Source organism: Lissotriton helveticus, chromosome 10 (genome assembly GCF_964261635.1).
Source record: "Lissotriton helveticus chromosome 10, aLisHel1.1, whole genome shotgun sequence".
Taxonomy (NCBI): Eukaryota; Metazoa; Chordata; class Amphibia; order Caudata; family Salamandridae; genus Lissotriton; species Lissotriton helveticus.
The window spans coordinates 841,764,222-841,791,785 of record NC_136071.1 but is presented as its reverse complement, the minus strand read 5'-3'; the positions used below and the strand labels follow the sequence as shown (position 1 = coordinate 841,791,785).

General features: G+C 45.3%; 1 protein-coding gene and 1 pseudogene across 1 annotated transcript in view; both read left to right on the top strand.

The window, feature by feature from the left end:
* The window catches only part of GSDME (gasdermin E), a 392,371-nt gene that overhangs the window by 308 nt on the left and 364,499 nt on the right, over nucleotides 1-27,564 (top strand). The window lies entirely within an intron of this gene.
* On the top strand, nucleotides 22,129-23,408 carry LOC144784122 (KRAB-A domain-containing protein 2 pseudogene; annotated as a pseudogene).

Below are 27,564 nucleotides of genomic sequence, written 5' to 3'. Positions count from 1 at the left end.
GGTAATCTTCTGGGAGCTGTCCGCTTCAGCCGGCGGCTCTTTGCTTTTTGTTGCGTTTCACTTTCAGTTTGTTTCGTGCTTAATATTAGGAGCTGCTGGCTCTTAAAACGCTTAAAAGGAAAAGATCCTGACAGATCCACCCGCCTTTGTACAACGGCTCTGACTGAAATGTGGGCGTTCGCATTCTCTGCATGCTTATAATGGGAGTAAATCATTTTCATGACAGAAACCGGGCACATGGCTTTCCTTTTATAGAAAATGTAATTCATGCATCTTCCTAACCAGATTACGGCAGAGGTTTAATTATCCTTTCTACCTTGTTCATTCCCTGTAATGACCCCTTATACTAGGCAACACTTAAAACACAAGCATTGTCAATGCCAATAGGTCTGGCTTTGAAAGAATGTTTTATGGTAATATGGTGCGTTACAAGTCAATAGCATGGGAATGCATATGGTTGTGGAAGCAAAGAACTGTAGAATAATATTGGTGTAGGCAGGGCCGGCCTTTAGCATGGGCGAGCTAGGCTCAGGGCGCCAATTTTCTGAGGGGCGCATGGAGCTGTGTGCATGAAGATTATGCCAACAGCAGCCGCTTTATCATCTTGCTCCAGGCTTGTCCCTGCCTGTTTGTTTTTGTCTGATTTGCCAGTTTAAATGTTATCATTCATCCTATGATGTAGTGTACTCTATATTCTATGGTTGCAGATGCAAAGCTCATGGCCTGCAACCAGTGGGAGAAATGGGCGGGATCGGAAGGGCACAGCGTGCCCCAACTTTTTAAATATAACTCAGTCCGTTCCCCTACTACAATACAATGGTCACATCAGGATGCATTTTCGGCACCACCCTTGACCTCATCTGCTCTTCATTTTGGGGCTCACTCAGACTGACGACGCCACAAGGAAAAGAAGACCACTCCAGGTGTGGAATTTGTGACATACTGTGCCCAAATCTTGGCACTTTTAAAAATAAGCATTTGCAATGCAATAGGTCTCGCGTTTGTGAAATTTTAAGCTATTGGCATAATGCCTTTTATGTATCTGTTTTCAAAACCAACACAGATAAAAGGTTTGTCATTTACAATTACAGTTTAGTAAATTCGAAGTTAAAAAAGCACATACAAAGAAAATCACAATATACATGTAAAAACAGCAAACAAAGCAAGAATTTAAAATATACTGAGAACACAAGGGGTTCCCATAAAAATTATTATGATCTCTTTACAACTGCACCGGCCCTTATAAACCTACTTAACCTCTTGAATGCTCATGACGAGCAGCGACGGCGCTCCGGTGCTCATGATGAGCTGAGCTCGTCATGACCGCGCCCGTTACTTGGAACGCTCGCACGCTGGGCTGATTCCCCTGCTGTGCTGAACTTTCCATTGGAGCGGGCGCGGTCATGACAAGCTCAGCTCGTCATGAGCACCGGAGCGCCGTGGCTCATGACGAGCTGACCTCGTCATGAGCATGGGGGCGCTGTACGCGCCCCCGCCCCCAGCACAGCGGGGGAATCCCCCCAGCTGCGAAGGGGTTAATGAAGCAATGTACAAAATCTGCCCTAAAAAAACAATTACAGACACATGATCAACTGTTATTGAACTGAACTGCCTTACTGATCTTCTATTAATTACAAATAGTTTCACTGGGACCCGGTTAGAAGCATTAGGCAATGCAGTTGTTAAGTGCAAAGAAAAAGGTTTAAAAGGTGACAGAAAAAAACCCAAGAAGAATGAACGTTGTCTAGCTGGATTTTGGTATAGGCTGGAAACAAAATGGAGAACATCTAAGTTCACTGCAGCTACACCTTAGAATTGGGCTCTACAAGTCTATATTGATTTAAACTAGTATTTGTGTTTAACCAGTACAAATTCCCTTCCTAATTACATCCATTCTTTATTTTATACATTTTGTATTTATTATATGTACAATAATACACAATAAACAACTAATAGGATGTAATGGATCCAGTTGAAACCACTTCATAACTGTTCAAGTATAACCATTTGTAATTGTTTAAGCAGAATTTTCACCACAGTCTGCCACCTGACCACAAACTAACAATTTAAAGCTTAACAAGGGTTGTTTCTAAACAAGTTATGTCAATTCACAGAACTACTGTATGACATAATAAAGTATTTAATAAAGTATTTATTTAATGTGGTGACCACTCTGGCATGGCATACAGCACACAAGGTCTGACTGCCCCCCTGCTCCAGGAAACCCACACAAAGTAGTGAGCCATCAGCCACACATAGGGTGAATTACAAGAGTCTTTCAAGCCTAGCCTACGAAGCAACTCCGAGTCATTCCCTTCTACCTCGCCGAACGGGTAGTGGCTTTGAACACCCCTATTTGTTCCATGTGATCAGCTAACCATCATCCTCTCACCGCAAGAAGTCCTGTCTTGCCCTCCTGTGTGCTCCCTCAAAGTTCTAACTCTTTGGAATACTCTGAACTCTTCCATGGAAAAAAATGTCTTCCAAATCACATCGAGGCACGCTCTTCCTTACGTAATTCAGATAAATAAATAACTCACCTCACTCAAGCAAGGCCTAACTCGACCTTCAAACTCCCACCACTAGCCCAGTCCTTAAATGTAAGTATGTATATATTTATAGTATATAACAGTAAGTGCTTTATCATTATTCGTATGCATGGACGTGCAATGGTGCAAAACCTCACAACATTTTTTTACTACTAGCAGCTATGCAAATAACTATCCTTAGCTTTAAAACTAAATAAAGTGAAATAGCTATACAAAAATAAACACGCGTCTGCCATTGCCAAAGCCGGCCGGGTGAGCGCAAAACAACCACTGGCTTCGAAGCTGGTGTCCCACGGGTGTATTTAAAGTAAGTGGCAGGCATTATTAAAGTGAAAGCGCGCATGGCGCGCTGCTGCAACTACAAACCAGAAGGGTGCCATTTCTATGCGCTCTGACGTTCCTGCTTCAGCAAGATGGGAATTAAGTAAATAGTGCATCCAACCTCTTAATGAAAGGTAGAGTGCAGGGACACATGAAAGAGGGGCAGTCCTGATGGTAGGTAACAACAGGAGACCGGGAGGTACTAAGGAGGGACTAATAAGCCTATTAATAAATCAAAGCCCAACATTTACAAAGGACAGGCACAAAAGTCAATACAAAATAGGGGCGGAGAGTAGATGCAGCTTCAAATCTGTACCTCAATACAGCACGCCTCGAAGAGAGACAGCTCAAGCGCTTCCTAGCCAAAACCTAAAAATAACTGTAGAAAACGTTTAATGTCGTATCAGCTGTTTTCCTTATTTTATTTTATAAAATGTGTAATGCTGCTCTGTCTGTGTTCAGGGATGTTGTGTTTTCAAAAATACTATACCTTTTTTAAGGATATGAAATAAAAAGCAGCCCTAGGTGTCTAGATCTGTAACACCCGAGCACCTGAGCCACTTGTGTACCCCATCCAGGGTGGGACTGTGAAAACAAATAGGCCCAGGCACCAAGGCAGGACTGGCGTAATAGGCATTGGGTGGGAGGCAGGAGGCTGGAGGGGTGAGAGACTGGTTTTGTTATTGGGGCCTGCAAAACTGGCCCTCGGTAACAAAACCAGCAGGACTGTCCAGCACAATGACTCACTTCTCACTATCAAAAATTGAGTCACATCCAGGTGTTTATAACTGGCCACAATTGGGTTGTAGATGAAGGCAGTGCAAGTTTTACTCAGTGGGGCAGAAAGGTGTTCGGGGAGGGGGGGTGGGGGGGGGGGGGGTAGAGATGTAGCGCTACGGCCAGAGCTACCAAATTTGAAACTGGGGAACCAGGATCAGGCTTCATGACCAGACCACTCTCCTGAGGGAGCACATTCAACTACTAGACCATAGAAGGCCTCTGTTAGATTTGGGGGTCTCTGGTTGGCACAGGTAGGTACTTGTGGCAAGCAGGGACCCTCTCCTCTAGCCAGGATAAGGGGATAAACCTCTTGAAATAACCCCTGCTCACCCTCAAGGTAGCTTGGTGCGAGCAGACAAGACTTATTTTCAGAGGCGTTATAGGTTAAGCATTTGTGAACGCATACAGTAACTCAGTGACAACACCACAAATGTACATCACACTAGATTTGTATAAAAAATGAATATCTTTTATGTAAAGGTTTAGCACAAGACCAATAACGATAAAAATGCCCACAATACTTTTTAGTCACCAAGAGTTCCTTAAGAATGCTTAATTTATGGTCCTGTGCGCTGCGAACTCTGTCTGGCTCTCCCGGGGATGAAAAATGCCAAACAGAGTCAAACAGGCGCAGCGGACGCTTCGGTCCGATGCGCACACAAATGTCGCGCGAGCTGTTCACAGTACCTTGTTATTGACGAGTTCGTCACGGACGATGCGGTGAAAACAACAGCGTTGCACGCGGCGGTGTTCTCCCTTTACGATGCGAGCTACGGCTCGTTGGGGGCCCAGAGTCGTGGTGTTCCAGGGGACGGTGCTTTGTGCAGTGCGATTGATGTTCGTTGCGGCGTACGAGCCGCACCTTGTAGTTGAAGAATTCGTCACGGACGATGCGGTGAAGGCAACAGCTTTGGACGCGGGGATATCTCCCTTGACGGTGCGGGCTACGGCTCGTTGGAGGCACAGAGTCGCATTGCTCCAGGTGACGGTGATTTGTGCGATGCGGTTGATGTTAGTTGCTGTGTACGAGCTGTATTTTTGAGAGCTGGCGCCTTTCCGTAGTTCAGCACTGTGCGAGGCGGCTGTACAGTGCAGGTGTGCAATGCGTACCCAGCCGCTCTACGCGCTTGCAATTATCAGCGGCAGGGTGCGCGTTGGGTCAGTGCGGCCCGAAGGGGGGAGCGAAGCAGTGTGCGGTGCGGGGTCCTTTTCTCACGGTGCGAGCTACGGCTCGTTGGGGGCACAGAGTCGCGTTGCTTGAGTCGGGCCACCTTGCACGGGGCTTCCCCGATTTCGAGTGGAGCCTTCGAGGCGCACATAGCTCCCTGCCTCAGCGTTGATGGGGAAATCAGCGTTTCCAGCGGCTCTCTTCAAGGCGGGTGAAGTCCACTGTTCCTGGGACTTCGTTCAGGGGGCAAGCTAACTCACAAGCCCTTGGAGATCTTTTTAAGCACAAGTTGAAGCAACGTCTTTGTAGTCTTTCTCTCCTCTCCTTTAGCAGCAAGGCAACCACTGCAGGCCAATCCCCTAGGTCAGGGACAGTATTCCTCCTTACAGCTTTCCGAGTTCCTTCTCATCAGGCAGAGTTTTCTTCTTGGTAAATCTGGATCTAATTTCTTGGGAGCAGGGTCCCAATACTTATACCCCTAATACCTTGGTTCCTCTGGGGTTGAGGGGCCTTTGCCCAGCCAGAACCAGTTCCTGAGCACTTTGTTGATATGTCTCTGGCTTGTCATTCAGGGAGCAGGCTAGAGACATCAGACGCTCCACAGGTGGTGGAGCCAGCATTGTGGTGGCAGAGCACAGCCCTATTTAGAGTCCAGGTGCACTCCTTCCACCCATCTGGATGTCAATCTCTCTATTCACCACCAGGCTACCTAGCCCTGCCCTCTGGAATGCCCCAGCCCTGTCATTCACAGAAACCAGACAGCAGATACACATCATAGCAGAGGCGGGCTGAAATGGTTAGGCAAGCAAATGCCAACTTTCTAAAAGTGGTATTTGCAAACACAGAACATTAAAATAAACTTTACTAAAATATGTATTTTATTATTCTGAGTACAGGCATACTAAACTCGAATTTCTACCATGTTCCCTGAGTCTGTTAGGATCATAGAATGTAACAATTCCAACAGCCCATTCTGGCCTATGAAAACAGGTAGCCTTGCAATAGTAAAAAACAAAAATGGCTGTAATTCACTATTAGGACATGCCGCACACACCAGGGCTTGTCCTACCTTATACTTACAATGCACCCTGCCATTGGGCCTACCTTAGGGGTGACTGACATGAAGCAAAGGGAAGGTTTAGGGACTGGCAAGTGGGTGCATTTGCCCAGTCAGCATGACCGTACCAGACTGCACGCAGGTTCTGTAATGGCAGACCTTAGACACATTTTACAAGGCTGCTTCTGTGGGTGGCACAACCAGTGCTGCAAGCCCACTAGCAGCATTTGGTTTTACAAGCCCTGGGCACTCCTGGTGCACTTTACTGGGGTCTGATAGTAAACCAAATAAGCCTATCATGGAATCCAATCAACATATACATTTTATACAGGGAGCACTTGCGCTGTGGCACTGATTGGCAGTGGCACAGCGCTCTGAGCAGCTAACACCAGCAAAACACATGAGGCAGTGTAACAAAAAGTGGAAGGGAGACCCACGCCAAGGTGCCAGGTCTAACACGTGTCCCCTCCAGCTGAAATGTGGGGAGAACTACCCTACCCCAGGGAGTTCTCATCACTAAGGCGGAATAATCTGGACAGACCGTCAGCATTGGCGTGATCTGTACCAGGGCGATGTTCTACCGTGAAATCCACACCCTGTAGGGAAATGGACCACCTCAACAGCTTTGGATTCTCACCCCTCATCTGCATCAACCATCTGAAGGGCCTGTGGTCTGTCTGAACCTGGAAGTGAGTCCCAAACAGGTAGGGCCTTAGCTTCTTCAGTGCCCAGACCACAGCAAATGCCTCACGTTCAATTGCACTCCACCTCTGTTCCCGTGGAAGTAACCTCCTACTGATGAAGGCTACAGGTTGGTCAAAGCCCTCCTCAGTCATCTGTGAGAGAACTGCCCCTACATCATGCTCTGTAGCGTCTATCTGGACAAGGAACTCTTTGGAGAAATTGGGTGCCATGGCAGTCTTCAGGGTCTCAAAAGCTTTCTGACAGGTGTCAGTCCAAATCACTTTCTTTGGCTGCTTCTTGGAAGTCAGCTCTGTCAAGGGTGCAACAATGTTGCCATACCCCTTGACAAACCTCCTGCAGTACCCGGTGAGTCCTAAAAAGGCCCTCACCTCTGTCTGGGTTTTGGGGTGTTCCCAAGCCAGGATGGTTTCAATCTTGGGTTGCAGGGGCGCCACCTGGCCTCTCCCAACTTGGTGTCCTAAGTACACCCCGGAACCATGCCATATCTGGCACTTGCTTGCCTTGATCGCGAGGCCTGCCTTCCGCAGTGCCAACAACACTTCCCAGAGGTGGCGCAGATGTTCTTCCCATGTTACACTGAACACTGCCATGTCATCCAGGTAGGCGGCACTGAACTCATCCAGCCCAACCAACACCTGGTTGACCAACCTCTGAAAGGTGGCAGGGGCATTCTTCATCCCAAATGGCATCACCCGGAACTGGAAATGCCCATCTGGTGTGGAGAACGTTGACCTCTCTTTTGCCCCATCAGTCAAGGCGATCTGCCAGTACCCAGACGTCAAGTCAAACTTGCTGAGGTACCGGCCAGCTCCTAACCGATCAATGAGCTCATCAGCTCTGGGGATGGGGTGCGCATCAGTCTTCGTGACCGAATTGAGCCCTCGGTAGTCCACACAGAACTGGAGTTCGGGTGTGGCGCCCGGCGCTGCAGCCTTCGGGACCAAGACCACTGGGCTGGCCCAACGACTGCTGGAGGACTCAATCACTCCAAGGGCAAGCATCTTTGAGACCTCCTCTTTGATGCAAGCCCTGACCCTGTCAGTTACCCTGTAAGCCTTGTGCTTCACAGGTAAGCTGTATCCACATCATGGAAGCACCAATCTGTGATACTAGGATCCAGGGAGAACAGATCAGAAAACTGTCCCAGCAACTGGCGGCAGTCATTCTGTTGCTCAGGGGTCAGGGTGAGAGAGATTCACACCATCCACTGGCCCATCTTGCTCTGAGGCTGACAATAGGTCAGGAAGAGGCTCAGTCTCCTCCTCCATTTGAGCGTCTGTTGCCAAGAGCAGGCCCACTTCAGACCTCTCTAAGTGGGGCTTCAGGCGGTTGACATGCAGGACCCTCAAGGCGTTCCTGGAAGATCGCAAGTCCACCAAATAGGTAACAGGACTCTTGCGCTCCACCACCTCAAAGGGGCCGGTCCACTTGTCCTGGAGCGCACAAGGCTCCACGGGGGCCAAAACCCACACCTTCTGACCAGCCTGAAGCTCTACCAGAGTGGCATTCTGGTCGTACCACCACTTCATCTCCTCCTGGCTGGCTTCCAGATTTGCCTCAGCAAGTGCTCTGAAACGCCTAGTCTGATTCCTGAAGGCCAGCATGTAGCTATATACACTATGGGGAGGTTTCCTGGGAGATTGCTCCCAGCCTTCTTTGACCAGACTTAGAGGTCCTCTCACTGGGTGGCCATACAGGAGCTCAAAGGGGCTGAACCCTAGAGACTTCTGTGGCACCTCACGGTAAGCAAAGAGAAGGCACGGTAAGAGGACGTCCCACTTGTGCCTCATGGGTTCTTCCAGACCCATTATCATGCCTTTGAGAGTAAGGTTGAATCTCTCAAACAACCCATTTCCTTGGGGGTGGTAAGGTGTGGTAAACTTGTAGGTTACACCACACTCTTGCCAAAGTGATTTCATATACTTGGATATGAAATTGGTACCCCGGTCAGACACCACCTCTAGAGGGAATCCCACTCTGGAGAAAATTCCCATCCGTGCACGTCCCACCACGGGGGCCGTCACTGTCCTCAGAGGGATGGCTTCCGGGTACCGGGTGGCATGGTCCACCAGGACCAGGATAAACCTGTTGCCCATGGCTGTCCTGGGGTCCAGTGACCCCACAATGTCAATCCCCACTCGCTGGAATGGGGTACTGACCACAGGGAAGGGCTGGAGAGGAACCTTCTGCTTCCCCCCACTCTTTCCACTTGCCTGGCAAGTCTGACAGGTCCTGCAGTGAACACCTGAGCTCCTGCGCATTTGAGGCCAATAAATGTGGGTGACAAGCCTTTCAAAGGTCTTGTCCTGCCCCAAATGTCCTGCCAATGGCACATCGTGAGCCAGCCCCAGTAGGAAGGCTCTGAAGCTCTGGGGTACCACCAGCGCACAGGCTGACCCAGGCTCACCAACCTTAGGATCTGAGTACAGGAGGTCGTTCTCCCAGTAAATGAAATGTGTTCCAGACTGATCACCATTGGTCTGGGCTGCAGTCTGCTGCCGCAGACCCTCGAGAGAAGGACATTCTTTCTGCCCTCTGCAGAATTCTTCCCTGGAGGGGCCTCCTTCCTGCTGCCAATGGGTCAGCTCGGGCAGGTCCCCCAGTTCAGCTATCTGTTCCCCTGTAGGTTCCAGGGCATCCCCCTCAAGGTCTGCTTCCTCCTGGACCCTGGGAACTTCAGGGGCCGGTTTCACGCGCCTCCTGCGTCTTCTCTCTAAGGCCGGTCCCTGGGCCTCTCCCTCAGGCTCCAGGACCTCTTGAGCACCCCTACTGGCTTCCATTGACCGGGTGGTCACTCACGCCCAGTCAGGCAGGCCCACCATCCTCAGGTGAGCACTCTTCTCCACCTTTTCCCAAGGGGAGCTCTCCAAATCGTTCCCCAACAAACAGTCTACAGGCATGGCAGTTCTCACAGCTACTTGAAGAGGACCAGAGACCCCCCCCACTCAAAAGGAACCTGAGCAATTGGACACTGACTCTCAGAGTTGTCGGTGTTCACGACTCGGCAGAATGCATGTGGGACAACCTGCTCTTGAGACACCAGGTGATGCTTGACAGCTGTCACACTGGCTCCTGTATCTCTAAGAGCCCCCACCTTTTTGCCATTGACGGTCACCCACTGCCCATATTTCTTGGTGTTTGAGGACAGTTCGTTTTCTTGGACCATATCACAGTCTCCTAATGAGACAAGGGACATCTCTGCGGGACCTCCCCTTCCTTGGGCAACCCATTCCTCACCCAGGGCTACACTAGCCATCTGCCGGGGGGCTGCACTCGGGGGTGCAGGTTTACCAAACTGCCGACACTTTGGATCATTGGCAAAATTACCCAGTTCACCACACTTGTAATACTTTGGGAGCCTCTTTGAACAGGGGGACCTGTCAGGGGTGGGGGAGGCTGAGAACCTTTCCCTTGGTTCCCTTGGGGATTACTTTGGGGCCTTCTTTGGAACTCCCTCTGTTTGCCCTTGTCCCCCCCCCACTCTTCTTCTGGGGACCCTGCCCACCCTTGGCAGAGTCTCCCACTTGACCCTTGTGGACCCTGGTACTGACCTAGCGGTCCGCCTCCTCGGCAAGCTTCCTAGGGTTAGTCAGCTTTCTATCAATCAGGTTCTGGCGTAGCTCAGGAAAACAATTACTAGACAAGTGCTCCCATGCATTCAAATCAAAGACAACTTGAAAATCATTAACTTTTCTACCATTCACCCAACCATCCAGTGCTCTGCAGAAAAAAGTTACATACTCAACATACGTACTGTTAGGAATCTTTGCACAACCCCTGAACCTTTGTCGATACAACTCAGGAGTTAACCCATACCTGGTCATCAAAGCATCCTTCATGTGTGGGTAAGAATTATGAACCTCTGAGGGCAAATCTAGCAGTGTGTCCCGCCCCTCACTCAGGAACCGTCCCCACAACCACGCTCCCCATTCTCTCTCAGGGACCCGGTGGGAAGACATGGCTACCTCATAGGCTTTAAACCACTGCCCTATGTCATCATTTTTAAAAAACTCTTTCACCACTTACTTTGGTATGAACACCCTTGATTCTACCTGCACTGGCGATGTGCTGCCACCAGAGGGAGTAAGCTCCAAACTTTTAGCCTTTAGCTCCATCTCCCTCCATTTCATTTCATGCTCCATCTGGATTCTTCTCTCTTCCAGAGCCAGCTTTTTGCTTTCCAGCTCCAGTTGCCCATTCAATTTAAGTTTTGCCATCTCCATTTCATGTGCTCGGGGTTCCTTCCTGTCTGCCAACTCTTCTGGCAACAGGACTCTGCCAAAACCATTGATGCTTTCTGCCTGCTCAATTTCTACCACATCCTCAGGGTCTTTCCTTGACTCAATCCAGACTTTCAGCGCCTTGTATAGATCGGGCTTGTTCTTGCATCCTGCATGGGGAACTTTGACTTTTTGCAGAAACCCTTCAGCTGGTTCTTGGTGTAGCTCTCTAGTCTCTCCTCTTCCCAATCTACGTCTTCAATGTCAGAGACTACAGAGGCTGGTTTCTCCACAATGACCGAACCAGGCATGACTTTAAAAAAATGGAGATCTCTTAGCAAAACAAAAATCAAAAGTACGTGGTTGCGTTTTGGTCTGAACTCACTAAGTATTGTTCACCAATCACTGTACATGAATCACAAATGCAAATTCAGAATCCTCACCGCTGACCATCAATGTTAGATTTGGGGGTCTCTGGTTGGCACATGTAGATACTTGTGGCAAGCAGGGACCCTCTCCTCTAGTCAGGATAAGGGGATCACCCTCTTAAAATAACGCCTGCTCACCCTCTAGGTAGCTTGGCGCGAGCAGACAAGAATTATTTTCAGAGGCGTTATAGGTTAAGCATTTGTGAACACAAACAGTAACTCAGTGACAACACCACAAATGGACACCACACTAGATTTGTATAAAAAATAATTATCTTTTATGTAAAGGTTTAGCACAAGACCAAATAACGATAAAAATGCCCTCAATACTTGTTAGTCAACAAGAGTTCCTTAGGAATGCTTAATTTATGGTCCTGTGCGCTGCGCACTCTCTGTCCGGCTCTCCCGGTGATGAAAAATGCCAAACAGAATCAAACAGGCGCAGTGGACGCTCCGGTGCGCACACAAATGTCGTGCGAGCCGTTCACAGTACCTTGTTATTGACGAGTTAGTCACGGACGATGCGGTGAAAACAACAGCGTTGCACGCGGCAGTGTTCTCCCTTTACGATGCAAGCTACGGCTTGTTGGGGGCCCAGAGTCGCGGTGTTCCAGGAGACAGTGCTTTGTGCGGTGCAGTTGATGTTCGTTGCGGCGTACGAGCCGTACCTTGTAGTTGAAGAATTCGTCACGGAGGATGCGGTGAAGGCAACAGCGTTGCACGTGGCGATGTCTCCCTTGACGGTGCGAGCTACGGCTCGTTGGAGGCACAGAGTCGCGTTGCTCCATGTGACGGTGTTTTGTGCGATGTGGTTGATGTTCGTTGCGGCGTAAAAGCTGTATCTTTGAGAGCTGGCGCCTTTCTGTAGTTCAGCACGGTGCGAGGCGGCAGTACGGTGCAGGCGTGCGATGCCTACCCAGCCGCTCTACGCTCTTGCAGTTACCAACGGCAGGGTGAGCATTGGGTCAGTGCGGCCGAAGGGGGGAGCGAAGCAGTGTGCGGTGTCCTTTTCTCACGGTGCGAGCTACGGCTCGTTGGGGGCACAGAGTTGCCTTGCTTGAGTCAGACCACCTTGCACGGGGCTTCCCCGAGTTCGAGTCGAGCCTTCGAGGCGCACACAGCTCCCTGCCTCTGCGTTGATGGGGAAATCAGCCAATCCCCCAGGTCAGGGACAGTATTCCTCCTTACAGCTTTCCCAGTTCCTTCTCATCAGGTAGAGGTTTCTTCTTGGTAAATCTGGATCTAATTTCTTGGGAGCAGGGTCCCAATACTTATACCCCTAATTCCTTTTTTCCTTTGGGGTTGAGGGGCCTTTGTCCAGCCAGAACCAGTTCCTGAGCACTTTGTTCATATGTCTCTGACTTGTAATTCAGGGAGCAGGCTAGAGACATCAGACGCTCCACAGGAGGTGGAGCCAGCATTGTGGTGGCAGAGCACAGCCCTATTCAGAGTCCAGGTGCACTCCTCCCACCCATCTGGATGTCAATCTCTCTATTCACCACCAGGCTACCTAGCCCTGCCCTCTGGCATTCCCCAGCCCTGTCACTCACAGAAACCAGTCAGCAGATACACATTATAGCAGAGGCGGGCTGAAATGGTTAGGCAAGCAAATACCAACTTTCTAAAAGTGGTATTTGCAAACACAGAACATTAAAATAAACTTTACTAAAAGATGTATTTTATTATTCTGAGTTCAGGCATACTAAACTCGAATTTCTACCATGTTCCCTGAGTCTGTTAGGATCATAGAATGTAACAATTCCAACCGCCCATTCTGGCCTATTAGAAAAGGTAGCCTTGCAATAGTAAAAAAACGAAAATGGCTGTAATTCACTATTAGGACATGCCACACACACCAGGGCTTGTCCTACCTTATACTTACAATGCACCCTGCCCTTGGGCCTACCATAGTGGTGACTGACATGAAGCAAAGGGAAGGTTTAGGGACTGGCAAGTGGGTGCACTTGCCCAGTCAGCTTGAAAGTACCAGACTGCATGCAGGTTCTGCAATGGCAGACCTTAGACACATTTAACAAGGCTGCTTCTGTGGGTGGCACACCAGTGCTGCAAGCCCACTAGCAGCATTTGGTTTTACAAGCCCTGGGCTCTCCTGGTGCATTTTACTGGGGTCTGATAGTAAACCAAATAAGCCAATCATGGAATCCAATCAACATATACATTTTATACAGAGAGCACTTGCGCTGTCGCACTGATTGGCAGTAGCACAGCGCTCTGAGCAGCTAACACCAGCAAAACACATGAGGCACAGTAACAAAAAGTGGAAGGGAGACCCACGCCAAGGTGCCAGGTCTAACAGCCTCACTAGGCATAATCAGAGAGGCTATATCAGAGCTGTTATACAATGAGATATCTGCCATAATTTGTTGCTGCACTACATAGCACCAAAGGGACAAGTACATTTTGTTACAGGACAAGTAGATTTATGAAGCAGATATTTTATTGAATTCCACACCCCTGTGGAGTAATGCGACACAGCGCAAATCGCGGCTTTGCCTTCCTCTGCACAAGGGACGCGTTGTGGTGGGCATTCCCATGCAACTCCCATGGTTTTCCTAGATTTACAAGTACTTGTAAACCCGGGAATGTTTCAAAATCTTACGCCTCCCCAAGATTGGCGGTTCGGGCTGGACTGTTCCCATGAGGCACAGGGTCAGACTGATTTGCAAATGGCCGTGTCTGAACTGGGGTGGTGGAATGAGCTAAAGAATGATGATGGATTAAACCCAGATCAGTTGACTGGGGATAAGTGTCTGATTTGCTCAAATGCTCTGTCCATCATCCCCTTTGGTATCGCTTTGTTCTCCCCTAGAGAGGCACAACAAGGAGAAATATCTTTATTTCTCCCTGTTTTTTTCTCTTTCTATCTGTGCAGCACACTTAGAGAGAGGAAAATGCCTCGTGGGTCTCTTGCTCACATTGCCACTGGATTCAAGATAGCCTGGCTGATGAGGGTTATGAACCCGAAAACGGTCCCAGGATGCTTGTTTCCGGTCCAGGGAAGACATGGCTTGGCATTTCGGGCTGGACTGTTCCCATGAGGCACAGGGTCAGACTGATTGGCATATGGCCATGTCTGAACTGGGCTGGTGGAGTGAGCTAAAGAATGATGATGGATTAAACCCAGATGAGTTGACTGGGGATAAGTGTCTGATTTGCTCAAACGCTCTGTCCATCATCCCCTTTGGTATCGCTTTGTTCTCCCCTAGAGAGGCACAACAAGGAGAAATATCTTTATTTCTCCCTGTTTTTTTCTCTTTCTATCTGTGCAGCACACTTAGAGAGAGGAAAATGCCTCTCAGAAGTGTTTTTGTGCAGGAAGGTGCCCCTTCCTGCACAAAAACAATCCTGCATGCAACAGGGTGCCTGCATTGGCGCTAGGCTGACAAAACCGCGCCAGTGCATGGGGAAAAGACCAAAATGGACTGCCCTTTCCCTGTGACGCAGGGCAGCACAGCAAAATAACTTGCTGCGCTGCCCTGCGCCTCCATTCCCGTACATATGCCTCTAAGTGCGCAAACTTCACGGACTCTCTTCTTCTTGCACAAGCACTTTTAACATGTGCTGCCTGCTTTGGGGCCACTGCAATTATGCAGCAATGGAGTACAAAATTATGTTGCAGTGTTGACTAAATTTTGCAGCAAAGAAAGGCTGCAGCGTAATGTGTGGTACATTTTCGGATACTTTATTATTTTGACTTTTTTACACATACTAACAGCCTCTGCAAAGCTTTTGCCTCATTCATACAAGTTTAACATACAAGTGCAGCAGTGACAACGGTGACCAGTCAACCTTTGTAAAGGGCATTCTACTTCACAGCATCACAAGTCACGTGTTTTGATCCATTTGAGTTACAAACAATTTTTTTGTTAGAACCATCAGCTTATGCAACGTATGATGTATTATGTGGCAAATATGTCGGAGCTATAATTATGTGTAAAACATAGTATATTTTGCCATTCATGTTTGAACTTCCTCATGCAGTCTCTGTTGGGTGGTATTTCTAGACACCTACAGTGCTTGTGGAGAGACAAAGGATGAAGTTGTCTAATAGTGATTGCAGAGGATATTAGTCTGAAGGGGAGAAAATAACTCATTGAGATAATCCGAAGTCCACTGCCTATTTCTGACTCTACCACTGTTTGAGTTTCATAATTTCATAATTGATACATTTGCAAATCTCATTGCTAACTAACTTGAGTAGTAATTTCACAAACTACTAATATGGTAATTGTTTCTCGTTCATCTAATATTGCTAAAAGCATCTGCAAAACCAACAGATCTGGGTTGTTTTAGGTGTATATATTGATTTTTGAGAGCTATCTCGGGATACAATAACAGGAAACCAGGAGGCAACTAATGCTGACTTCATGACAGGTTGCGTGAAGCACATAAAAAATTTAGGACTACAATTTTGCATTGTCAGAGGGGCAAAGAATGATTTAATCAACAGTACTCCCCAACACGTCAGGCCTCATATCATAGAATTTAAACCCACATTTTATGTTTAGAAACGGTTAAAAAAAGGGAGCAGTGCTGATGAAAGAAACTGAATGGCTCTGAGCCAACTTGGGTCTGGTTCCACTTATAAGCGTATTTGGGACATTCTGTGATTGAAAACATATCCCACATTGTAAATGTATTTTAATATCATTAACGCATATATTAAACTTCAAATAAACGTGTATCCCTTGGTTGTATTAAATAATGTTCGTTATAAGCTGAAACTGGTCAGTGAAATGCCAAACATACTGAAAATTGGTATGTTCGCTCTTTTTAGCCACACCTCTGACTCCGCCGACTGACCCAATCCTTTGTTATTCTCTCTTCCTGATACTCCGCCCACAGTTCCCCTACTTTTTTTCCCCCCACTTCGACCACTGCATGCAACCCTCCTTACATTTACTTTCCCAAACAATATATATTTTTTCAAAAGCAGCTATGGGCCATTAAGGGACAGCAGCTGCTAAAAAAAAAAAAAAAAAAATCAGGGGAAGCAGGCAGTAGGTGGATCACTGCCTTCTCCCTGTTTGACTGCGTGACACAATTTGCAAAGGGGAAGCTGTCCCATGGGTACATTCAACACATGTTGTGGTCACAAGCCCTGTGATTTTGTGAATTTCAGGATTTGCTACTGCATATTATTTTGTACATCAGGGCCATTTGTTCACAACTTTTAATGTCTCTGGCATAATTGGAGCCTTTTTGGCATCTTCTCTTGAAGCAATGAAGTCTCGAATCTGCCTGAAATCTCCCAGCCTTTGACTCTGGCTCATGGCAATAAGCTTTATCACCCACAAGAAGTTGAAAACATTATGGGCATGTAAATCCCTGATTCCAAATCTATCCTAAATTGGCATAAAGTGATCCAGAAGCCACAATTCCTTTTGGTCACAGTTTGTGTGCCTACTCAGACATAGGAATAGCACCATAGGGGGAGGTGAAAACTGCAGTTCCATATATCTCAGATATGCTCCTTTAAACTAGAATGCTACTCTGCTACATACCGCCTCTCCCCCCTTTCATCACATGGCTTCAGGCCCAAGTTTGATTTGTTCCTCTCTCGTCTGGCAGAAGTACAAATGTTTGTCTGCTCTGGAGAACTCATTACTCAATTCCTATGACGTATGCCTCTTATGAGCAGTCGGTACCGGAGGCAAAGTTCATTGTGCGTCATATTTATGAATTGTGAAGAACACAGTTAGCATCATTTAGGTGATAAAATATGGTTAATTATGTACTTGCTGGAGAGTCAATAATGTCCTGATGCATGAGACGGTAGAGACGGGTAAAAGAGGAACAAGTCATGTACAGTTTATTAACTAACTCATCATCCTTGTCTAAATGACGCTTCATTGTATAATCATGGTGTAAAAAGAAGTTATTGTAAAGGCAAAGTTGTTACAATAAAAAGATTTTTTTTTAAATGTTGTACTTGCTTAAAGGTATCAAAAGAGCTGGACTAAAACTATGTTTTTGTGCATAAAAAATAATGAAACGTCTGTTACAGGTGTCAACAAAATATAATCTTCATTCTCTGCCCGGAAACTCATTCTGTATGGCTCCACACATTTTATTGCAAACAAATTTATGCTGTGGGCCATAGTCAGTGGGTTTTACATAGATACAAATTACATTTTTGATGTCTTTTTAAGTTACGTTCTTAAAAGATATTCCAAGAAAGCAAAGGAACACTATACAATCAAAAGTTAAGAACAACCTTGTATATGTTTGCACTTGGGATGCAACCCCCTTACTTCTGGTGATTGTAGAGTTCAACTCCAAAGATTTCCCAAACCCCTGCTCAGGTCTCTATTAGAAAACAAATCAGGGATAGGGTGGCTGTAACTGTCAGGGAAACCCTTGTAAGTCATTCTTACGACCCATCTCTCTCCTCAAAGAAGATCGTCAACATCCAACGATGAAATTCTTCGAAGAGAACTCCATCTCGACCCCTCCCAATCTGGACTCCGCAGCAACCACAGCACAGAGACTGCCCTACTCGCCACCACAGACGACATCCGCGCCCTCCTCGGCCACGGCACACCGCCGCCCTGATCCTACTCGACCTCTCTGCGGCCTTCGACACCATCTCCCACAGCACTGTCACCGCCAGACTCCAAGACACCGGCATACAGGGAACCGCCCTCGATTGGCTCCGCTCCTTCCTCACAGGCAGACCACAAACAATCAGACTCCTGCCCTTCCTCTCTGAACCCACAGAGATCAACTGCGGGGTACCCCAAGGATCATCGCTCAGCCCCACGCTCTTCAATATCTACATGGCCCCCCTCGCCACCATTATCAAACAGCATGGACTCAGCATAGTATCCTATGCCGATGACACTCAGCTTATCCTCTCACTCACTAAGGACCCCCTCACCACCATACTCCGCTTCCAGGAGGGAATGAAGGACGTTGCATCCTGGATGAGCAGGAGGTGCCTGAAGCTTAACTCGGAAAACAAAAGAGTCCTCAGCCCCTCCCCCTCTGCATGGGGCAACACCTGGTGGCCCACTGCCCTCGGCAGCCCCAACAACCGCACGGAACCCCTGCATCATTCTTGACTCCTCCCTCATCATGACCCAACAGATCAATGCCGTCGCCTCCACCTGCTTCAACACCCTCTGCATCCTGTGTCAGACCTTCAAATGGATCCCCCCAAATCAAGAAAGACAGTTACCCATGCACTCATAACCAGCAGACTGGACCACGGAAAGACCCTCTATGCTGGGAGCAACAAATCTCTGCTCCGCAAGCTCAAGACCACACAGAACATCACAGCTAGACTCGTCCTTGGCATCCCTCAACACAAACACATCACCCAACACCAGCTAGATCTCCACTGGCTCCCCGTTGAGAAGAAAGTAACCTTCAAGAAACTCACCCACGCCTACAGATGCCTCCACAACACCGGACCCGAATATCTCAACAAAAGAATCTCCTTCCACATATCCAAGGGAAACCTCCCATCCGCCAACTTCACTGAAACCCGGCGCATCCACAGAGCCAGAACAGGTGGAAGAGCCATCTCCTGTTTCACGGCAAAGACCAGGATCGAGCTCCCGATCAACATCAGACACGACCCCACTCTGCACATCTTCAGGAAGACCCTCAAGACCTTGCTCTTCGACTGACCGGAGATGCACCACCTTCCCCCACACCTTGAGACCCTTACAGGTGAGTAGCGCGCTTCACAATTCCCTGGTTGATTGATTCTTCTGGCTAGCTGCCTGAAGGATCCAAAATCTCATTGATTGATCTTATATCTGCCCTCGCTTGTAGGGAGATTGAGCCCCTACTCAGAAGTTTATCTTGCAGAAGTTAGTAGTCATTAACATACTTCAATACATTCATCATTAACATACAGAAAGATTTCGAAACTTAGAGAATATATGGTGATCAATTGTTCATTTTCTTGTTGTAGGGGGGCAAAACTGCGCAATTATGTCGACATGAGTCATCAGACTCACACTTAACCTCTATGTTTCTTACAAACCGTAGTCAGTTTGTAAAACAGTTTCCATTAGGTCAGAGAAAAGGTTAGGGTGAGCAACCCCCTTCATTTTGTTTCTTGATTTTTATTTCTCTTTGCATGTTGGTCCTATAAATCTCAAAAATATATTCAAATCAATTTCTCATTATGAGAAGTGCAAATCATTTCGCACTTTCTTTGGCCATATGTTTTAAATGACGACAAAGAAGACTAGAAAATACTAGCAAAACAGCAAAGATATTCTCCAACCAGAATAACCCACTGATAACTATATATCTATATTCAACTGCCATATTGAGCAGTTATGTAAATCTGGGAATCGACCCACAAAAATTCATACTATTCCAAAATTTCCTAACCATTGAACATAAAAGTACAATAAATAATGTGGCCCTTCTTCTTGATTTAGACACTGTTTCATTTGTTTGTAAATATGCTATGTTTCACTATTCAGCCTATGCTAAACGGAGTTCTTAATTCTCCTTTATTTCATGCTTCTTTGCTTCTGGATTTAGGCATGTCTCAATAAATCTGCATTGGTACAGTGTTGGTATTATGAGCTACCTGCGTTGCTACAGTCCCCTAGCTGTGGGACGTTATTCATGTAATGGCATGAATCTGTTTGCTGAAATCATAGGGATGTCACAGGTATCAGTGTTCTAATGTTAGCAGTTATTTTGGAGATGAGTTATCTGGTGGTCTTCCTTATGGCTCACTGAATCTAAATAAACCTTACAAGCACCCAAAGCTTCTATCTGGTTTGTGAGTATTTAACACAGCTACCTATACTGCCAGGATACTCTCGTGGGGGATAGCGCACTTTGCAAATAGACATAACGAGGCTGAAGACCACCAGATTGATGTTGATGAACCCACAAGTATCAGTTATATTCCACCATCCTCAGCACATCTCATCATTTGGAATTCGATTGGAGTACCTGTGTGGTGCTGTGAGGAGCATGCAATGTTCCGAAACTATTCATCTTTGTCTTCCTGCCCTATGTTGGTGCTATTTCCTACTATAAAAAATTTGATGAGCATTCAGCGGGAGTGTTTAAGGCTTGGTAAGAGATTTTATATGAGCCGTACACTATGTAGAAACAATACCTCCGAACTAGGCGGCCATCTTGTAGGATAAGGCTGTATTTCTCTATATAAGCGCCACTGGTTGTAGAAATGGGCAGCAGTCTCAATCCTTTGGGATCCATTCTATAGTTTCAATTATAGGATTGTTGTTCTACAAGACTCTACGGGTAACATTGTAATTGCTTCACGATTTTATGATGCATTGTACTAAGCATCTACACTGGCATACTGTTGCCTGTCGGCCTTGATAGGTACCCCTTTTGATACAATTATCGCGGCTTATCACACGGTACATTCAAGGTAAGCTCATCCTTTGGGTGTTAGTATTTAAATTATTGTGTGGATAATTGTTTAATTGAGAAGTCACTTAAAACTTGAGTATCAGTAGTTATATACAGATACCAGCTAGTGTTGCATTTTTTCATCCTTTAATTATATACAAGCCTGACTGCTACAATTTTTTTGCAACCTCCACAGTTCCATTCGGAAAAAGGAGCACCCTTATTGGCCTGGAAACCGTGAAAAAAAGTTATTGGTCTCATATCGTTTTGACATCAGAGAGAAGAAATTTTCTGTAGTAAGGAGACGAGCGGTACTGCTTCACTATTTAGGTGTGGAATGGAGTAATATTTATGAGAATCTCAAAAAGATACCAATGGGAAGAGGAGATGGAGAACCTGGTTACTTGTATGAAATGTCAGTTCTAATGCTTGAATGTCGTTTTGGGTCACAAGTCAACATTGTTGGAGAAACATACAATTTGCACAGGGCAACACTTTTACAAACAATAGGCGACAAAAAAAAGGCAGGATGTGGCCACGCTTACACGATATTTCTTGTTACTATAAAAGGGCATCAGTTACTTTTAGATAAAGTAGAAAAGAAGTGCTACAAGAAACACTCCTGCACTACATCATCTCAGGCCACAACAATAACAAGTAAAAAACAATTAAACACAAATGACATCATATTACATAGAAATGTACTTTTTATCAAAATTTTAAATGAAGCTCTACGTATACATTTTTTTTTATAGCAACTACTATTTTATAAAACATTAGCAGTGTTACAAACTGTGAGGTAGTAAGTTATCAATAGAAATAACTGTAGTATATTTTGTTAATTTCTCACACAGATCTCCAACCCCTTTGAACTACCAGAAAGTCACAGTATTAAAATATACAGGGTGAGTTTACAGTATTCCACAGGAGAACAAGAATAAGGACCACAACAAAAAAATCTAAATATTTACAATTTCTATTCTGTAGAACTCAGGAAAGTTCTGTCGTGGTGCTCAGAGGTCGCTCACTGCTCTGCCAAGAGATCACAAACTCCTTTAAGAACATATAGGATAGTAGTATAAAATACATTACTATTGGTATATATTCTATAGGGAGAAGGAGAATAGGAACCACAACAGAGAAAAAAAGAAATACCAAAATATCATTCAGAAATGTACATTTTATAAAAAGGCATTCAGTAAGAAAGTATCTATGCAAACAATATTTTTTTAAAGTGCAATTCTGAAAAATATTCTCACTGTAAAAATATTAGAAATTAGCATTTAAAAAACCTTAGAAATTCACTGAAAAAATCAGCAAGCGAGGGGCAGAGACAGCACAAGTTGCCAGCAAGCGAGGGGCAGAGACAGCACAAGTAACCAGGCAAAGAGCAGGTGGCAGCCGTACGGTGGTGTTGGGAGGGACCTGCCTGCAAGCAGAGTCAGAGGTTGTGTATAGCATCCGGCTGAGGTTCCACAGACGCTCTGCCGTCATCCTTTCCCGTGGTTCTTGTATCACCATGTTGGAAGGGAGTGTAGTGCCAAGACAGGAATCACGCCATGCTGACATGCAACAACGGTTCTGCTATGAATTATCTCAAGTAAGAGCCAATGATGCTAAAAACTGTGTTTTCCTAACCGAAACCAGTTACCAAACGTTAGTGGACGATGTGAAAAAGTCTAAGACGACCATTAAGAAGGAACCACGGGACTATTGGCTGGTGAAACACTATGACGTAATGATGGTCGAGAATACGACTAAGTTGATCTATCCTGTTAAAGAAGGTATGAGTGCTATTCAGTTTTACGTCGCGGACTCAGAGTTATTTGACGTACTCCATGAGGCCCATTTGGCTATTGGTCATGGAGGACGGGACAGGATGTTGAAAGAACTTTCACCCAAGTATAAGAACATGACCCGTCATGATATTGAGCTGTACATTCACCTTTGTGAGTCTTGCCAGAAGAAGCAAAAAGGTGTTAAAAAAGGTGTTTTGGTCAAGCCAATGTTTTTTTCTGAATTCAACTCCTGTTGTCAGGTCGATCTCATTGATTTTCAGTCCCATCCTGACAGAGAGTACAAGTTTATAATAGTGTACCAAGATCATCTCACTAAGTTTGTAGTTCTCAGGACTCTGAAATCAAAGAGAGCAGAAGAAGTAGCCTACAAGCTCGTCGACATATTTACGTTGCTTGGTGCTCCAAAGATTCTACAGTCCAATAACGGCAGGGAATTTGCAAACAATGTGGTACGCAGCCTAAAGGAGTATTGGTCCACCTTGAAGATGGTCCATAAGCCGCACCACTCACAAAGTCAGGGAGCGTCGAAACAGCTAATCATATTGAAAATATGCTGTGTGCTTGGATGCAAGATGAAAAAACTAGCTGCTGGAGTGAAGGATTGCAGTTCATCCAACTTATGAAGAACAGAGCTTTTCATTCTGGGATTAAGAGGTCACCATACGAAGCTCTCTTCGGCTGCAAAGCTAGAGTAGGTCTCTCGACGTCATCCCTGCCTGACGACGTTTTACAAGACGTAGAGACTGAGGAAGAGCTCGAAAAAATAATAGAGAGCTTACAAACAACACAACAGCAGGAAGAAAGACGAGATGAATCCATGCAAGAGACACAGCTCCCTGCAGAAGACATAGCTGAGAATGCAATCCATGATGGAGGAAACCAAAACAGTGATGAAGCCATGGTTATTGAAGAGACTTCCATTTCCGTGGTTACCAAAAATCCTTCTTCCGCTAACTGTTGCGTCTGCTTAAAAGAAACCAGCGGTGCTAATACATGTTGAAAGTGTGTCCGAAACGTTCATGCCATCTGTGGACATTCTCCTAAAGACGATGACGGCGACGAAGTAGAAGGTTATGGGGTTAGCATTTTGTGCAATGTTTGCTTTAATATTGAGAAAGCTATCCAAAGTAAAATGGAATCGAAATCGAACTTTGAGATTCAGGCCAAAAAAATGAAAAGGGATTCTGACAAAAAAATTCCTCCTGAGCCTTTGGGTGCCACTGTGCAAGTTCCGATTCCCAACGTCGACAAAGGGCGGGGTGACTCACGCAATCTCTTGGCAGTTGTTATGAACGTGACGGAAGAATGCTTTTACCGACTTGGAACTGCACAAGGAATCTTGAAGCAACTCTACGCCAGATCACAATTCACCGTATGTCTAAAGAACTTAATGAGAATTGAAGACGTTCCTGACCACGAAATACCTCTCCGATCTGCAGCTACTTCTCAGTCCACAGGAAGCAGCCAAGGATTCGTCAGGTGTATGTGCAAGACGAAATGCCAAACTATGAGGTGCCTTTGTGTGAAAAAGAAAATTAAGTGTAATTCAAAATGTCACTCTAGCCTACCCTGCTGCAACAAGTAGGTCATGCCAGTTCTGCTTTGTGTTTCCCCGGTAACAATATTCTGTTCGCATTCTTCTTTCAGTCGTCAAATGTATGTACAAGATCAAAGTGCCAAAATAGAAGGTGTTTTTGTGCTGCAACAAGTAGGTCATGCCAGTTCTGCTTTGTTTTTATACCGGTAAGAATATTCTGTTCGCATTCTTCTTTAAGTCGTGAAATGTATGTAGAAGATCAAAGTGCCAAAATATAAGGTGTTTTTGTGTGTAGAATAAAAGTGAGTACAATTCCACGTGTTACTCCGGCCTTTCTTAGTGTAACAAGTACTTCAGTCTCAGTTCTGCTTTCATTGTTTTCCGATAAGAATATCCTGTGCTTTATTTCGTAGTTTTGTTCTTTCAGTTTCAAATGCATATTAATTAATAATGGCTTCTCATCTTGTGCCCTTTAACACTTTGCGAAAATTGTACTGGTCATTCTGTATAATGCCTAGGAATTGTATAGAATGCCTAGGAAAAGTATGTAACATTTTCACAAAAATTGTATATTTCCTAGTTTGCCTCTAAACCATCAGGCATTCTATATATTATCTAGGCATTCTATACAATACCGGGATTTCACACTTTGCCGAATGCCTAGGAATCTCATCTTGTGGCCTTTTAACACTTTGCGTAATTGGTACTGGTCATTCTGTATAATGCCTAGGAATTGTATAGAAGGCCTAGGAAAAGTATGTAAATTTTCACAAAAAACGTATATTTCATAGTTTGCCGAAAAACCATCAGGCATTCTATACATTACCTAGGCATTCTATACAATACCGGTATTTCACACTTTGACTGTAACATATATATATATATATATATATATATATATATATATATATATATATATATATATATAGGAATTTGCCGAGTTTGTTCTAACGAACAATATTTTTCTCTTTGAAAAACAACATTATCGCCAGATAAGGGGTACCGCTATGGGCACCTGCTTCGCCCCAGTAGCGAGGCATTTCTCTCAGTTTCACAATAGTGATCGTAATCTTCTCAAATTCTTCTGCATCGACCATGTCCCGATCAGTGAGCGTGGTGGAAACAGAGAATTAAGATTGCGGAGACTCCAATCAAGATATATAATTGATTTACACACAATAATTCCATTTGGTCTGAACACTGAAGAAGAGCTGTCCATACATTTGGGCTAGGACTAATTTTTGTAACGTAGATGTGAATTCATACATGACTTTGAGGCTGTAACTGAGAACTGAAAGAATGTTATGTCTGTATTACTAGTGATTTTTACTAGCAAAATCATGCTGCAAAGTATTTCTGTATAATTGATTTTGGACTGAGATTAATTTAAGGAGATGAGCTAGCCCATTCAGGGCTCAATTATGCTTTTGAATTGCCATTTCAATATTGAACAAATTGATTTTTTACAAGCTATGATGTAATTATTTAATGCCCATTCAGGGCTCAATTTTGTGTCATTCGAAATAGGAATTAATCATAATTTCAAACTTGATAACAATCTTGTTTAAAAAACCGATGCTTGCAACAATGTTTGATATATATGTACATTCAAATATGGCACCTGTATTGCTGGTTAAGCAGCAGTCCACTTTCTATGACCACTAACGGCTCCGAGCACTAGCGCGAGAATTTGTAAATGAAATGGCGCTCATTTGCTTTGTTTAAATAGACAGTAGGAAAAAGGCATGTACGCCGAAACGCGTCCTGTGTGTTTTGTTTTGCTGAAATAAAATTGAAAACTTGAGAATTGACCATGCGAGTGCGGCCATTCCTTCCTGTTCTTGGGGGAGGAAAACTTCGAGCGGATATATATGTGTGTATATATATATATCAAAAAACAACAGCGAGGCCCATTGCTGGAGTGAAAAGCGTTTAATCACAGGTAAGGTAGCGCTTAGAATTCTCCATAATCCTTACGCGTTTCGACTGGTGCTGCCTTGGTCACAGGAGGAGAAACAAATAATGTCCCACACATGAGTGCGCACCTTTTAAAACTCGAAAAAGTCACATGACTGACATTTAGAAATACAGTTCCCACAATGCCTCGCACTTATAGTCGAAATTTTCAATACTGGAATCACAATGGTTCCTAGTTCACTATTATTTGCACAGTTCGTTTCAGGAGTGCAGGCACTGTTAAAAGTGGCTGACTGCTGATAGCCAGAAACCGGTCCTTCGATGCTTGATTCCGGTCCAGGAAAGACATGGCTTGACAGTTCGGGCTGGACTGTTCCCATGAGGCACAGGGTCGAGGCTGATTTGCATATGACATGTCTGACCTGGGGTGGTCTGGAGTGCAAAAAAAACGATGAATTTAGGCCCAGATCTCTGTACTGGGGTGAATGTATGACAGTGTTCTGCATTCTGTCCATCAACTGTTGTTTTTGCCTTTGTCACCCCGAGTGGGATGGGTATGCTCAGACGTGAGTCCCATACTCGCCACACCATTGGAGTCAAGCTATCTAGGCTGATGACGGCTGATAGCCAGAAACCGGGTCCTTGGATGCTTGATTCCGGTCCAGGAAAGACATGGCTTGGCAGTTCGGGCTGGACTGTTCCCATGAGGCACAGGGTCGAGGCTGATTTGCATATGGCCATGTCTGACCTGGGGTGGTGTGGAGTGCAAAAAAATGATGGATTTAGGCCCAGATCTCTGTACTGGGGTGAATGTATGACAGTGTTCTGTATTCTGTCCATCAACTGTTGTTTTTGTATTAAACGCTTTTCACTCCAGCAATGGGCCTCGCTGTTGTTTTTTGAGGTGAATGGATGGGCGTCTCCGTGCCCATTGTTACGAGACCGCCCTGCAGGGTTGGGGGCTCCTGTGATCGGAGGACAGTTTTTGAAAAAAATAAATATATATATATATATATATATATATATGTATATATATAATTTCACCATGCCACGAGCAGCACGCGTGCACTCCTTCCAAATTAGACACCGTCACATCTATTTATTTACATAAGCTAAGAAAATAACCTACGCGTTTCGGTGTTGACTGCCTTGCTCACGGGTAACTTTATACAAACGTGAATCGACATATAAACAAACATTCTAGGTTACGTGCAACGTGAAGTGTAGACATAAAAAGTGGACAAATGTCTCCTAGAACTGTTGGTCATCTTGTAATGGTATTCAATAAGGAAACATAAACATATACGCCATTTACATCAACATAAGAATGCCTGTAAACAGCTATACACATAATTTTATGCCACAATACATGTCACTTTTGGCAAACTTTGTATCTCATATGTATGCTCTTGAGAGAACGGACACACTATTACATTCATAGTATCAATATCGTCTCATTGCCCAATGCAATGACATCTTGCTATTAAAAAAAAAACACGGCCAAGCATCATACAGGCACATTGTGCTGTCACCAGATGCCTACCCTTGAAAAATCCATTTAGGAGGTTTTGAAAAGCAATATACTTGATTCTCATATAAATTCATCGTGCAAGTGCGTTCATGCTGCCAGTCTCCGGGCTACCCTAATCAAGGGCATAAATACGGAAATACATGATTTTGTATGAAAATACACAATTTAGGT